This window comes from Tupaia chinensis, unplaced genomic scaffold (genome assembly GCF_000334495.1).
Source record: "Tupaia chinensis unplaced genomic scaffold, TupChi_1.0 Scaffold140508_1, whole genome shotgun sequence".
Classification (NCBI taxonomy): domain Eukaryota; kingdom Metazoa; phylum Chordata; class Mammalia; order Scandentia; family Tupaiidae; genus Tupaia; species Tupaia belangeri.
Genome location: NW_006200383.1, coordinates 706,248 through 719,085, shown reverse-complemented (window position 1 = coordinate 719,085; position 12,838 = coordinate 706,248). Strand labels below are relative to the sequence as shown.

The 12,838-nt window shown below is 34.5% G+C and overlaps 2 pseudogenes; both read right to left on the bottom strand.

The window, feature by feature from the left end:
- Positions 1 to 604: 604 nt before the first annotated feature.
- On the bottom strand, positions 605 to 1,868 carry LOC102496510 (histone-binding protein RBBP4 pseudogene; annotated as a pseudogene).
- A 2,484-nt stretch (positions 1,869 to 4,352) lies between these two features.
- LOC102500130 (14-3-3 protein theta pseudogene) lies at positions 4,353 to 5,143 on the bottom strand (annotated as a pseudogene).
- Between the last annotated feature and the right edge of the window lie 7,695 nt (positions 5,144 to 12,838).

The following is a 12,838-nucleotide window of genomic DNA, read 5'->3' as shown; positions in this document are numbered from 1 at the left end:
CTTTTCAGTAGTCATGAAGTCACTCAGGAGTAGATTATTTAACTTCCATGTATTTGTGTATTTTTCAGGATTTTTCCTGAAATTAATATCAAGTTTAATTTTATCATGGTTGGAGAAGTTGCTGGATGTAGTTTATATTGCTTGGAATCTGTAAAGGCTGGTTTTGTACCTTTTTCCAGCTCTTCACTTTTATAATTGACATCTTGCACTATTTACACTTCATGGCTCAGACACCTACCTCACTTAACTTTATTCCTTACTCTAGTATTTACTTAAGTGAGTCTTAAAAACTTGGGGAGATACAGCATCAGAAGAAAAACAATAACACATAATATTCCCCTTTCTGTGGCTTATTAGACCTGGGTTTATTACTAGAAAATTCCTGAAGAAAATTTAAACATAAGTATGTGGATTTTCTAAATTAGGCGCCCCTTCCCCTAGTTCCTCTTTAAAATCATCCACTGTTTGGGCTAAGCATATTGGTGATACCTATTACAGAAGGATAGTTTAAGATATGTCTCAAAAACCAGCGTTAAACCAATTGCAGGATTGAAAGAAAAAAAAAAACAAGAGAGAGAGTCTAAAATCAGAAGTGCAGCCATATCTAGGACCCTTGTGCATATGGATCCACACTTCCTTCAGGGTCTTCATCATTATAAATGTTCTCTGCCATCTGCCACACTTGCATGATATTGTCTCCTGATACAGAACAATTCACCCAAGGTTCATTGGGATTCCACAAGAAATCAGATATCTTGGCAATGTGACAGCCATGAATAAAACTCCTCCAGTGGCCCATTCTCTGCGTCTTCTGGGGATTGTTCCTCTCCAATTTTATTTAAATCCCAGACATCTGGTCTGCAATCCATACCTCTGGAAGCCAAAATAGTCTCATTATTAGACTCCCGTTGAACTTAGAATATTTCATCCTTGCGGGATTCAGAGGAATGCAACTTCAGTTTTAGATTTCTCAGATCCCACAGGGCAACAGCCTCATCAGCTGATTCTGTGGCAAGGATGAATTCACTATAAGGATTGAAAGAGAGGCAGTTCACTTAAGCAGTGTGAGCATCAACTGAATGGCCTGGTTTGGATGTATTGTTTGAATGAGTATCCCAAATCATAAGTTTCTGATCATCAACAACTGATCTAAAAAGAGCTTCATGGTGCAGATGCCGGGAAACATCTTCCACCACTGCTGTATGTCCTGTAAAGATGGTCTTTGCATCCACCACTTTTCCTTCCTTTGGAATGGCACTGATGTCCCACAGGCAGATGGTATGGTCATCGGAAGCACTAAGTAAGTGCCCACTGAAATTTGAGTTCCAAGAAAGCCCATAGTCTTCCTTCTGGTGTCCAGGGAGATGTAAGTCTCCAGAAGGGTCTGGCTTAGGAAGATGTCTTATATAGACCAAAACAAGCACATTGCTGGATGGAGTCTTTTTGCAATGATGCAAGTGCTCTGGGGCATATAACGGGCCCTGTTTACTTCTCCTTCATGGCTGATCTTGATTTCTATTTCAAATTTTTCCACTAGCTGAGCCAAAACCTTCAAATTCTCATTTCTCAATGCCATAGTGTGACACTGCAAACTGAGCATCATTGTTAGAGAGCTGTGCACTGGCTATCACCGGGTGGTTTTGTTCACTTGAGGTATGTGTCTCCAGGACAAGTTGATGAATGCTGAAATCTTTCCCTTCAGGTCTGGTTACATCTGGAAACCACTGTGCAGTTAGCTGGATCACGCCAGAGCATGGGTCATCACCAAATCGTAAAGAAAAGGAGTGTTCTTTTTCCATATTGTGTACTCCTCATTATATCACATGTTCTTCCACTTCATCATCAAAGGCTGCTTCCTTGTCAGTCATGGCCGACAGGCAAGCTGGGGAGATCCCTGGTAGAGTGCTGCAGGAGGGACAAGGAGGCTATGAGCCTTCATTAAAGATTTAATTTGCATTTCCCTAATGACTAATGATGTTAAGCACCGTTTTAGAACTTATTTGTCTTTGAATGTCTTCTTTGATAAAATGTCTGTTTACATCTTTTGCCCATTTTGTTTAGATACTTTATTTCCTCATTATTGTGTTGTTGAGTTCTGAATTTATCTTTGTTAGGTATGTTATTTAAAAAGAAAGAAAGAAAGAAAGAAAGGAAGGAAAGAAAGAAAGAAAGAAAGAAAGAAAGAAAGAAAGAAAGAAAGAAAGAAAGAGAAAAGCATGTTCTCCAAGTCAATGGATATTCTTTTACCCAGTTAACAATATTTTTTTGAAATTCAACAGCTATTTATTTATATGAAGTTGCTAATTAATTGTGTTTTGGTGATATAGCTAAGATACCTTTGTACCATCAGGTTACAGAAATTTTTCCAATGTTTTTTCTAGATGTTTTACTGCTTTAGCTTTTGCACTTATGTCCCTGATCCATTTTGAGTTGATTACTGTGTATCATGTATTGTATAGATTAAAGCTCACTTTTTCTTTACATGTGAAGATCCTTTTCTTCTTTTCAGTTTGCTCTAGAACCCATGTGTTTGCTGGATGGGGAGACAGAGACAGAGATAGAAAATAAGAAATCATCCCCTCATGGGAATGGCCACCCCACAAACTCCTCCATTCTTTCAGGGTTTGGGGCACGCACATACACAGCAAGCATGTTTTTTAAGATGCCAGGTCTGGGGCACAAACCACGCAGTTGGCCATTTGTGGTCTAGTCACCTTAACCTCCATGCCACCTGGTTGGCTCATTAATATCAAATTGTTTTAATGCATGTGTTGAGAAGTATTTTCTTTATCCAATAAAATATCTTCAACAGTTTCTTAAAAATCACTTATATAAAAATGTATATATGGATATTTGGATATTTTATTTACTTCTATTGATCTAGTTGTCTCTCTTGAGGTTAATACCATATTTTCTTGATTATTGTAAGCTGATCATGAATCTTGGTGTCAGTCAGAGTAAGTCCTCAAACTCTGTTCTTTCCTTTCTTTGTTTGTTTTGGTTTGTTTTTGTTTTTGTTTTTCTATGAGGTGTGTGCACTCACAGAAGACAGAGAGACAGTGAGAAGAAAAGTGAAAAATCACCCCACTCCTCCACCCCTGGGGATAGGGCCACACTGTAATCCCTTCTCTTCCATTCTCTTCTTGTGGCACACATGCACTCATGCCTGGAATGATATTCAAGCCACCAGATCTGGAACTCAAATGATGGTTGGCCATGTGGGAGTCCGGTGCCTTAACCACTATGCCATCTGCTGGACCCTTTTCTTTTCTTTCTAAGTTGTTTTAGTTATTTTATTTCCTTGCATTTCTCTATGAATTTTAGAATCAGCTAGTCTGATTCTTTAAAAAATATTGTCTAGATTTTGGTTTAGGTTACTATGAATCTAAACATTAATTTTGAGAAAAAGGAGAAGTTAGAAATACCGACTCTTCAGATTCATAAACATGAGGTATACCTCCACTTATTTAGCTATTGTTAAATATCTCCAAATATATTTTAAAATTTTTAATGTACAGATCTTGCATATCTTTTACTGTTTTAACCTATAGTATTTCGTATTGTTGATACTGATGTGAATTTTTCATTGTAATGAATAAATATATATGACTAGTTTATAAAATACTTTTTGTTTAATGAATGGTCTTTTATCTTGTAAAATATTAGTTTATACTATTATAAATACTAAAACACATGTTAGTTTAGTTTCTGTAGGCTTTCTCTACAGATGATTTTATAAAATAAGGATAATTTTTACTCTTTCTTACCCAATCTGAATAACTTTAACTATTTCTTTTGCTTTTTTATATGGCAATAACAAATTGAATTTATGAGAACAAACACCTGTATTTTTTTATACTGGAATATCAAATTAAATTTATGAGAACAAACATTTCTGGGTTTTGTTTGTTTGTTTACAAAATGTAATTTTATTTTATGTGACTCTCTTGTTACATAGGGCATGACATTTTCACAAGGCTTTTTTGGGGACTACATTTCAATGATTATCAAAACACAATAGTGGTCTAACTCTCCACAATCACTAGAGAAACCAGACACCTTCTCACATGTGCACAAATCTGTATGGAAAAGTACTGGAGTTTTAGACTTGGACGTGTGTACTTTTCTAAGCATTTACACAGACTGGGCTTCTTGATGAATGTTCTTATTCACGTGATTTTGTTTGCTTTCATGGCGTCCACAAAAAAAAAAAAAAAAAAAAAAAATGACATGCCCTTTAACTGCACACCAGGAAGGCCAAGACAAACACAAACCAAGGAATGGAGTTTCCCAAAGCTGCAGTGTGAAAAGATTATAAACAGCTGACTCCATACATGTAAGTAGGTGTCTTTCTATGGGAAATCCGAGTGGAATAGGAATGGAGACGTGTAAAAAGGTGTTTCGAGGGGAAGGATGATGACACCCTGTATGCATATAGTTGTTGACCCTTCTGCTGCATCGCATTCTTCTCCTGCACTCATGTCCATAATGTTGTTTCTAAGCAACTGAATGATGAGGGTGTTGTCTTTGTGAGTCTTCATTCCTGTATCAAGCTCTGCAATGGCTTCATTGAATGCCATTTTAGCCAATGTGCAGGCAAGCTCTGAGTTATTAAGGATCTCATAGTAAAATACAGAAAAGTTAAGAGCCGGCCCAGGCGGATTGGGTGTGTGAGTTGCATCTCTTTCTCGTTTTTATCAAATACCTCTTGGTAAGCTCCTTAGAAATTATCAATAGTTCTTTTCGATCATCACCACAGGCAACCTCAGCAAGGTACTAGAAGTAATCGCCCTTCATTTTCAGATAGAAGACTTTACTCTCTGGATTAGTTGCACTGGTTATTAAATACTTAACAATAATTTCAGGACCTTGGTGCAGATGGACCTCAGATCCGACTCCACTTTGTCCCGATAGTCCTTAATCAGCTGCAATTTCTTGTCAGAAGTGTTGATCTTCTGCTGTATGCTCGAGATGACCCTCGAGGCAGACCTGTAGCCCCGACCACGTTCTTGTAGGCCACCCACAGCAGGTTGGGCTCCTCGTTAAACAACTCGGCACCCTACTAGGTCACAGCTTTCATGCAGGTGGCCATGTCACTGTAGCGCTCGGCCTGCTCAATCATCTTGGCCTTCTGGATCTGCTCAGTTTTCCATGATGTGCGGGGCTAGACCTTGGGGAGTTGGGGGATGCAAAGGCGAATCGAACAAGGCAAGCGTCGACCCGAGCTGAAAGAGTCCTCCTGGAGAGCTTCAGGACTCTGCGGCCATGATGCGAGTCCCACCACTTTGATCGGCTTTTTTTCTGTTTTATGGTTTTTGGCTTTTTTGGGTTTTTTTTGTTGTTGTTGTTAAATCCTAACTGGAAAATATGCATTTTCTCACAATTAACTATGATTTACACTGGGTTGTTCATAGATACTCTTTATAAGATTGAGAAAATTTGACTTTTTCTCCATGCTTCTGAGACTTTTTAAAATAAATAATTTTAAATAATTATTTAAAATATTTATATATTTTTTATTAATAATAAAATAAAATAAATTCTTTATTTTAAATTTTAGAATAAATATTTTTTAAATTGACTTTTATACTTCTAGTGAGATGACCATTTAACTTTTCCATTTTGCTATTTTGAATGGCAAGCCAACCTTGCATTCCTGAGATAAACTCTACTTAATTGGATTGCAGACTCAATGTTGTGTACTACTGTTAGATTAAATGCATTAAATTTTTATATAAAAGTATTGTATCTATGTTTATGAGGGATATTTGTCTCTTGTTATCTTATAATGTCTTTTATATATATAGTAAGTTAATTCTTATTCCATAGTTCAAGTTGGAATGTGTCCATCCTTTGTAATGTCTTGCAAGAGTTGGTTTAGAATTTTTTTAATGTTTCTTCATAGTATTTGATAAAGGTGGCTATTTGATAATAGTTACCATCCTCCAATAGAAATCGTGCCTGTGTTTCCTGTCAATATATAAGTTTAGAAGCTAAAAGAATGCTGGCTGCATAATAGCGGCCCTGGAAATGTTTATTCAAAATATTAAGGATTAACAAAAATACAAAATAAATTCATCTTATTCTATTCTTTGCCATTGATTTAGAAAACTGAGTTATCCTCTCTCCTAAATTGTATTTCAAAATTTTATTACCATTAATTAACTTCAAAAGAGTACACCAGCAGTATTATTTTATTTACGTATTTATTCTTTCCTTTTTAAAAAAATCAGGTGTAGTTTTAACTTCTTAGTGGTGTAATCATTTATCACAAGTAATTAGCAGCTTCCAAACATGAGCATACAAGTAAAATACCTATCATCTTTTATGCCTTTTTTTTAAAAAAATAGTATTGGTTTAATTTTTGTATTTATATCAGAGTAAAAGAAACAAGATTTTTAAAAACTTAAATGTTTCTATTTCACATGGCAAAGAACAAGTGGATTTAAAAGTGTTTTCTCAACTCTATATTTGTGGTTCAACAACACCCAATGTTTCTATTCAATCCCACTACTGAATATAAATTTGCGACTTCAACCTAGTATTTACTAATTATACACTACCCTGACATCTAATTTTTAAAAATAATTTGAATTTCTAAATCACTTCAAAACCTAATGGAACTCAAATGCTATTACAGCTGAAACCACTTAATAGGGCCTTGTTAATAAAGACAATCTAGTTCAATTAGGCACTTTCAGTGAACATATTTTATCTTAGCCACTTGATATAATTCAAAATAATAATAATGGCTAATAAGTAGCCTGATAACAGGAGTATTTTCTCCATTAACCATTTGCCTGGCCTGTTAGAATTTTTCTGGCTTCAGAGTTAATAAAAGTCACCAATTTGAGAGATTCTATTATAAATTCTGATATTTGGTTTTAAAAAGGAGAAAACAAGTGCTATGCAGTGTCAAACATACAGTATTATCAGCATAACTTAACTATGTATAAGAAGCCCTCTTTAGAAATGTATATACATTAGATCCTTTTCCAGAAAACTAACCATAATAGATATGTCTATTTATATATTAGTTCTTTTAACTTTCAAAATTGAAGCATCCTGAATGGAAAAAAAAAATTGAAATATCATAAACTCTCACACAGTGAAATTATTTCAAACCATGGAATATTATTGTCATCAAGTTAAGATCCTACACACAAAGCACTACAGGGTTATAGAACTGCTACAATTCCAGGAAGCTATTATAAACATTTAAAAACAGTGTTTCTTATTTGAATTAGTATTTATCCATATCCATCTCTCCAGAGATATTTAATTAGACATTCAGAAATTTCTCTATCTTAACAATGTCATATTTTGTTCAAGTGCCTTGTATATTCTTTAAGAATGCTAAAGGTTTGCTGAGTGGCATACTGGTCTACTAGCACCTTTACTTCTATAGTTTTTGAATGCTAAAAAGAAGTACACGAGACTAGCAGTTGCCATAATGGCTATGTCACTGAACTCCCACGAAGTCAACCGTGGTTTGAATCCCGGATCTGGTGGTTTGAACTCAATGCCAGGCACATGTGTGTGTGTGTGTGTGTGTGTGTGTGTGTGTGCGCGTGCCCAAGATCCCAAGAGGAAAATGGAGAAGAGATTGCGGTGTGGCCATATCTACTTGGTGTTGATTTCTTGCTTTCTGACTCTCTGTTTCTCTCTGTGTCTTTCTGGTGAGTCCCCATGCCCTATAGCAAAAAAACATTCAAAAAATAAATAAATAAAAAAGAAGAAGCACACATCTAAACTAGATTTACTAGAATTCATCCTTTGTTATATTTGTCCAATATTTATCAAATTCCAACTTCATGTCAAATAACATGTTATTTTTCATGAACATAAATAGAAATTGTGCCAATTTTTCTATTGTCAAGTTAGCATTATTCTGTGTATTCTATATTTTCTGTAGGAAGGAGGTTTAAATGTACACTTACAGAATTCCTTTATACTACTAATCTCGGTTAAAACTACTAATGAGGGCTTCTGTAATGATAATTTTAGGGAAAAAAAATTGGCCACTTTTCTAGAGTTTCAGTTGCGTTTAGGCAGTTAAGACTATCTATAATGGGTTCCTCTGGCTTTCAGAAGTCTTACTAGAAATTCTTTCCTGTGAACAGACAGCTAACAGAACCAGTAGCCACTTCTTTTGGATTCTAGATTAGGAGTGGAATATTTCAGAAAATCACCCACCATGGTGGTACAGGTGACTGACATTATTGGAAAAGACATGCCAGCAATTCTTGCATTTGTGATATCTTAGAAACAGAGTTTCTGATCTTATACCCCAGACCTTTCAAAGGTAATGTATAGTTTTTTGTTGTTGTTTAGGTTTTTTCCATAGAGTACATGTGCTCACTGGAGAGAGAGAGAAAGGGAAAGTAAAAAATCACCCCTGAGTAGGAATAGCCATGTTGCAATTCCTTCTCCATTCCCCTCTTGGGGTTTTCGAAATGTATACACATACACTTGGCATGATTTTCAAGTTGCCAGGTTCAGGACTCAAAACATGGTTGGCCATGTGGGAATCCAACACTTTAACCACCATGCCACCTACTGGGCCTATTGCATATATTTCTTAACCTTGGTTAAATTATTTTAATACTTTTGCTTTTGACCAAGGTGGATCAACATAAATTATTATTTTTCTCTTAACATGAAACAAATAGAAAATTAGATACAATATGAGACATGTTTATTTTAAGGACTGGTTAAGAGTTAGTTTAAAGCCATAATTCATGAGACACAGAAAACAAACAAGTGGGGTTCTATCATTACCCTCTCTTACTTCCTGTAGAAAAATTTCAAGCCACAGTGTAAAAACAGAAACACAAATGGAGACTTGTAGTCTCCTTGAGGTAAGAATAGATAGGTGAAGTGTCCATAAAAGTTGTGGTGGATAGAATTTTCAAGATAGCATTCCAGTAAAGACAGACCTATAAAGAAAGACTGCTCCACAGATTTGCAGAATGTCCTTTCATTATAAAGTTGAAAGAGGAAGTGGTTTTACAAAAAGAAATTTGGGTAATGGTAACAGAAAATTTGTTAAGTGAAATGTCAATTATAAAACAATAGAGAAAAAATAATAAAAGTTACCTATAAAAATATGTGATGGGTGAATATATGAATATATTGGAAGTTTTAAAAGAAGTTAACTGGAATTTCTTTATCTCACTGTTATCTGGAAAGTAAAGATGACAAATATTATCTCAAAAATATTTATTGAGTACCCAGGGAGAGTATATCAATTTGCTAGGCACTAAAGACACTAAATCAAACAAATTCTAGTTCCTGCCCTCAATAGATTTATGGTTCCATTGTAGAAGATAAGTAAGTCTGCTAAATTCTATAGGAAAAGTTTTCAAGGGAATCTTAGGAGTCTGGAAAATGATTTCAAAATAATTTTGGGAATTTGAGTTTGAATCAAATTTGGAAGGGACAGAAGTCATCCAGATGAAACAAGATTATAGGAGAAGGACTAATAAGGACATGCTAGCACAGGGATCAACAGAAAAAGAGACATGAAAATGAAAAAAAGTTGGGACCAGCAGTTAGAATAATGGCTATGTTACTGGACTCCCAAGTAGTCGACCATGGTTCAAGTCCCGGATCGAGTGGTTTAAAACTCATGCCGGGCCTGTGCGCATGTGTGCCCAAGATCCCAAGAGAAGAATGGAGGAGAAGGGATTGTGGCATAGCCATCCCTTCTGGGGGGTGATTTCTTGTTTTCTGGTCTCTCTGACTCTCTCTGTCTGTCTGGAGAGTGCACGTGCCCTATAGCAAAAACCTCTAAAAACAAAAAAGAAAATGAAAAAAGTTTTGGCACATTAAGGGCAGTGACTTTAGACCACAGTGCTGTTTGGGAACAATGGAAAAATAAAGCTAGCTAGGTAGATAGGGACCATATCAACAAGAATCTTGTGTACCAAGCTAAGAAGTCTAAGCCTTATGTGGAAAATGTTATAGATATACCAAGTTATAAAAGAGGAAAAAGTTACAATTGGAGCTACATTATGGAAACATTCTTCTGACAAGGGCCAGTAAGAGATTGAAAGAAGCCCAGTGTATCAATAGACTACAAAGCTCTGTTAATACTAAAAGCTAAGTAGTGACAAGAGCCAGGAAAATGGAAATGAGATTGTTGGACAGATATTAAGTTATAAGATACTGACTTCTAAAGAAAAGTTGAAGCTGTGAGATTTTTGGCTGGATGGAATTATGAAGTGCATGAGAAAGTGCAAAGTAATGACATATGGTCATTCTGTTTTGTGTCTTACAAAATGTGAAATGTGGAACGGTCTACCAAAAAATCAAGTATATTACTTTTATACTATATGTATGATAGAATGTGCAATCAGCAATGTGACACATTTCAATTACTTCTTTAAAAGTATGTATTTTCCTGTCCATGTGCTCAAGTTCCTAGAATTTATCTTTTACTAGGGGACATGTTTGTTTTAAACTGGGAAACTTTTAAACTCCACACTAGAGGCTAAACTTCTGCCATTATATCTCCATGAATTGGAGTCTTATTCCTAAAACATGATAAATCATAACTCAGAAGGATATGTTAAGAGTAATCAATTTCCACTTATATAACAAGAATTTCTTTGAACCCTTTATGTAAGCAGCCAAACAGAAAATATTATGAGTAAGACATAAATTCCCAAGGCCTGAAATACTAACAGAGATTAGCATGAATGAAAGAGTTAAATGGGAGAGTTAAGAAAATGTTATCAAGATTGGGGAAGGGACTTTGAGGGGATATCTTTTCAAGAACATAGAATATGTAGATACATGAATAAAGTGATAGGAATTATGGGAGAGAAAGATATTGAAATTGTGTGAGAGAAAGTAACCAAAAGAACAAAATTATTCCTCAGTCTAGAAAGGTAAAAAAGAAATGGATTATAATGCAGAGACATTTTGAGATACAGTGAAAGGCATTTACCATGGTTCATTTTTATTGTCTTTAGTCTTATCAGTTAAACCAGAGTTAAGATCACCCAGCTCTATGTTGCTATATCAAATTGTCCTAAGAAGCTAAGAATATGGATTTAAATTTGTGGTTACATTAATGAAAAAGGTGTTCTGCATTTTGGTTAACAAATCTCTTACTCATCTCTCTTCTCAGTGATCTATTTGAAAAAAAGAAAAAATCTTTGTGTTCTGACTGACTACATGATCAATGTGAGCCTAAAACGTATCATGGTAACTAATACAATGAGCACTGTGATGCAAGTCAAGAGTAGAGAAAAAGAAAGTAATCATCTCACTGAACTCAGCATTGTTCAGGCCACAACCAAGAGTTGTGGAACTCTGCAATTTGCTCAAATTTGCTCCTTCATAATCACAATAATATGACTTTTGTAAAAGTTTCAAAAATGCATAAAGATATCAACATGATAAAAATCTTGCATAATCCCACCAACATTAGATAGTGACTATTACATTGCAGAATCTTTCTTTCAGTCTTTTCCTTATGCATATAATAACAGAGTCATAGAAAATCTAAATTTGACCTGAAATGAGTATTCACTAAACTACATTAAAGATTAAATCATTCAAATGATTTTACCATCATTCTCTTAATTGCATTTGGGTCTTTTCTAGGAATATGGGGTGGGTGTTTGCTTTACAGGAATCCAAAATGATGTACTCAAGGGAATAAAAAGTTCCTACTTTTTCTAACTGAAAATATTTCCTTTTATCTTAATCAAGATTCAAAAGAAAAATTTTAGAGTTAACTTTTTATCCAGGTTATCTACATTTGTGTAAATATGGCTGTATAAGAACTTCCATATTGGAACCAGCAGATGATGTAATGGTTACGTCACTGGACTCCCACGAGATTGACTGCTGTTTGTCTTGGACCTGGTAGCTTAATACTCAAGCCAGATATGTGTGTGTGTGTGCCCAAAATTCCAAAAGAAGAATGAAAGAGAAAGGATTGAGGCATGACCTTCTCCTCCCCCACCCCAGGGAAACAATTTCTCACTTTCTGTCTCTATCTCTCCAGTAAGTGCATGCGCCCTATAGCCAAAATCTCTAAAACACAAATAAAGGAAGAAAGAAAGAACTTCCATTCTATACAGTTTTATAATTATAGTTGTATTGTTTATTAATTTTTAAGGTTTTAATTATAAAACATTGCCCATATAAAACATCTACATATAACTTCAAAGCAACGATTTAAGAAATAAATATATAATTAATTACCACAAACCAGCTGCAAATAGAACATCACCAATTCCATTAAAGACTCTCACTGTTCCCTAATCATATTCTCTTTTATCACCTAAGGACAATCACTAACCTGAATTATTACTAGCTTTTCTTGATAGTTTTATCAGAAAAATGTATCAACAAACAATATATTTTAAATTTTTCATTTTAACTATATAATAATCTCTGATAAAATTCTGATTTAAGCTGAATTAAATTTATACAGAAAATTTGAGAGAACTGACATCCACACATTATTAAATCCTTTTTCTATGAACATAGCTTTGGCTTTCTTTAATTTCTGTTAAGATTTATACACAAAGATATAAAGTGTCATGTATTTCTATTTGTTCTTACAAACAAAGCATGATACATTATATTAAATGAAGAAGTATTTATTATTTATATTTTATTCACATAAGGTTTATAAAATCTTGTTTTTTGAATCTTTAGGATATCCTTCTACATTGTTTACATTGATTGTTTCCTTTTGTTTTTTGTTTTGTTTAGTCTCACAAGATGTTTATCAATTTTATTAGTTCTTCAAAGATACACTTTTTCATTCAGCTAATACTTTTTATTTTACATCTAAATTCTATTTCATGAACTT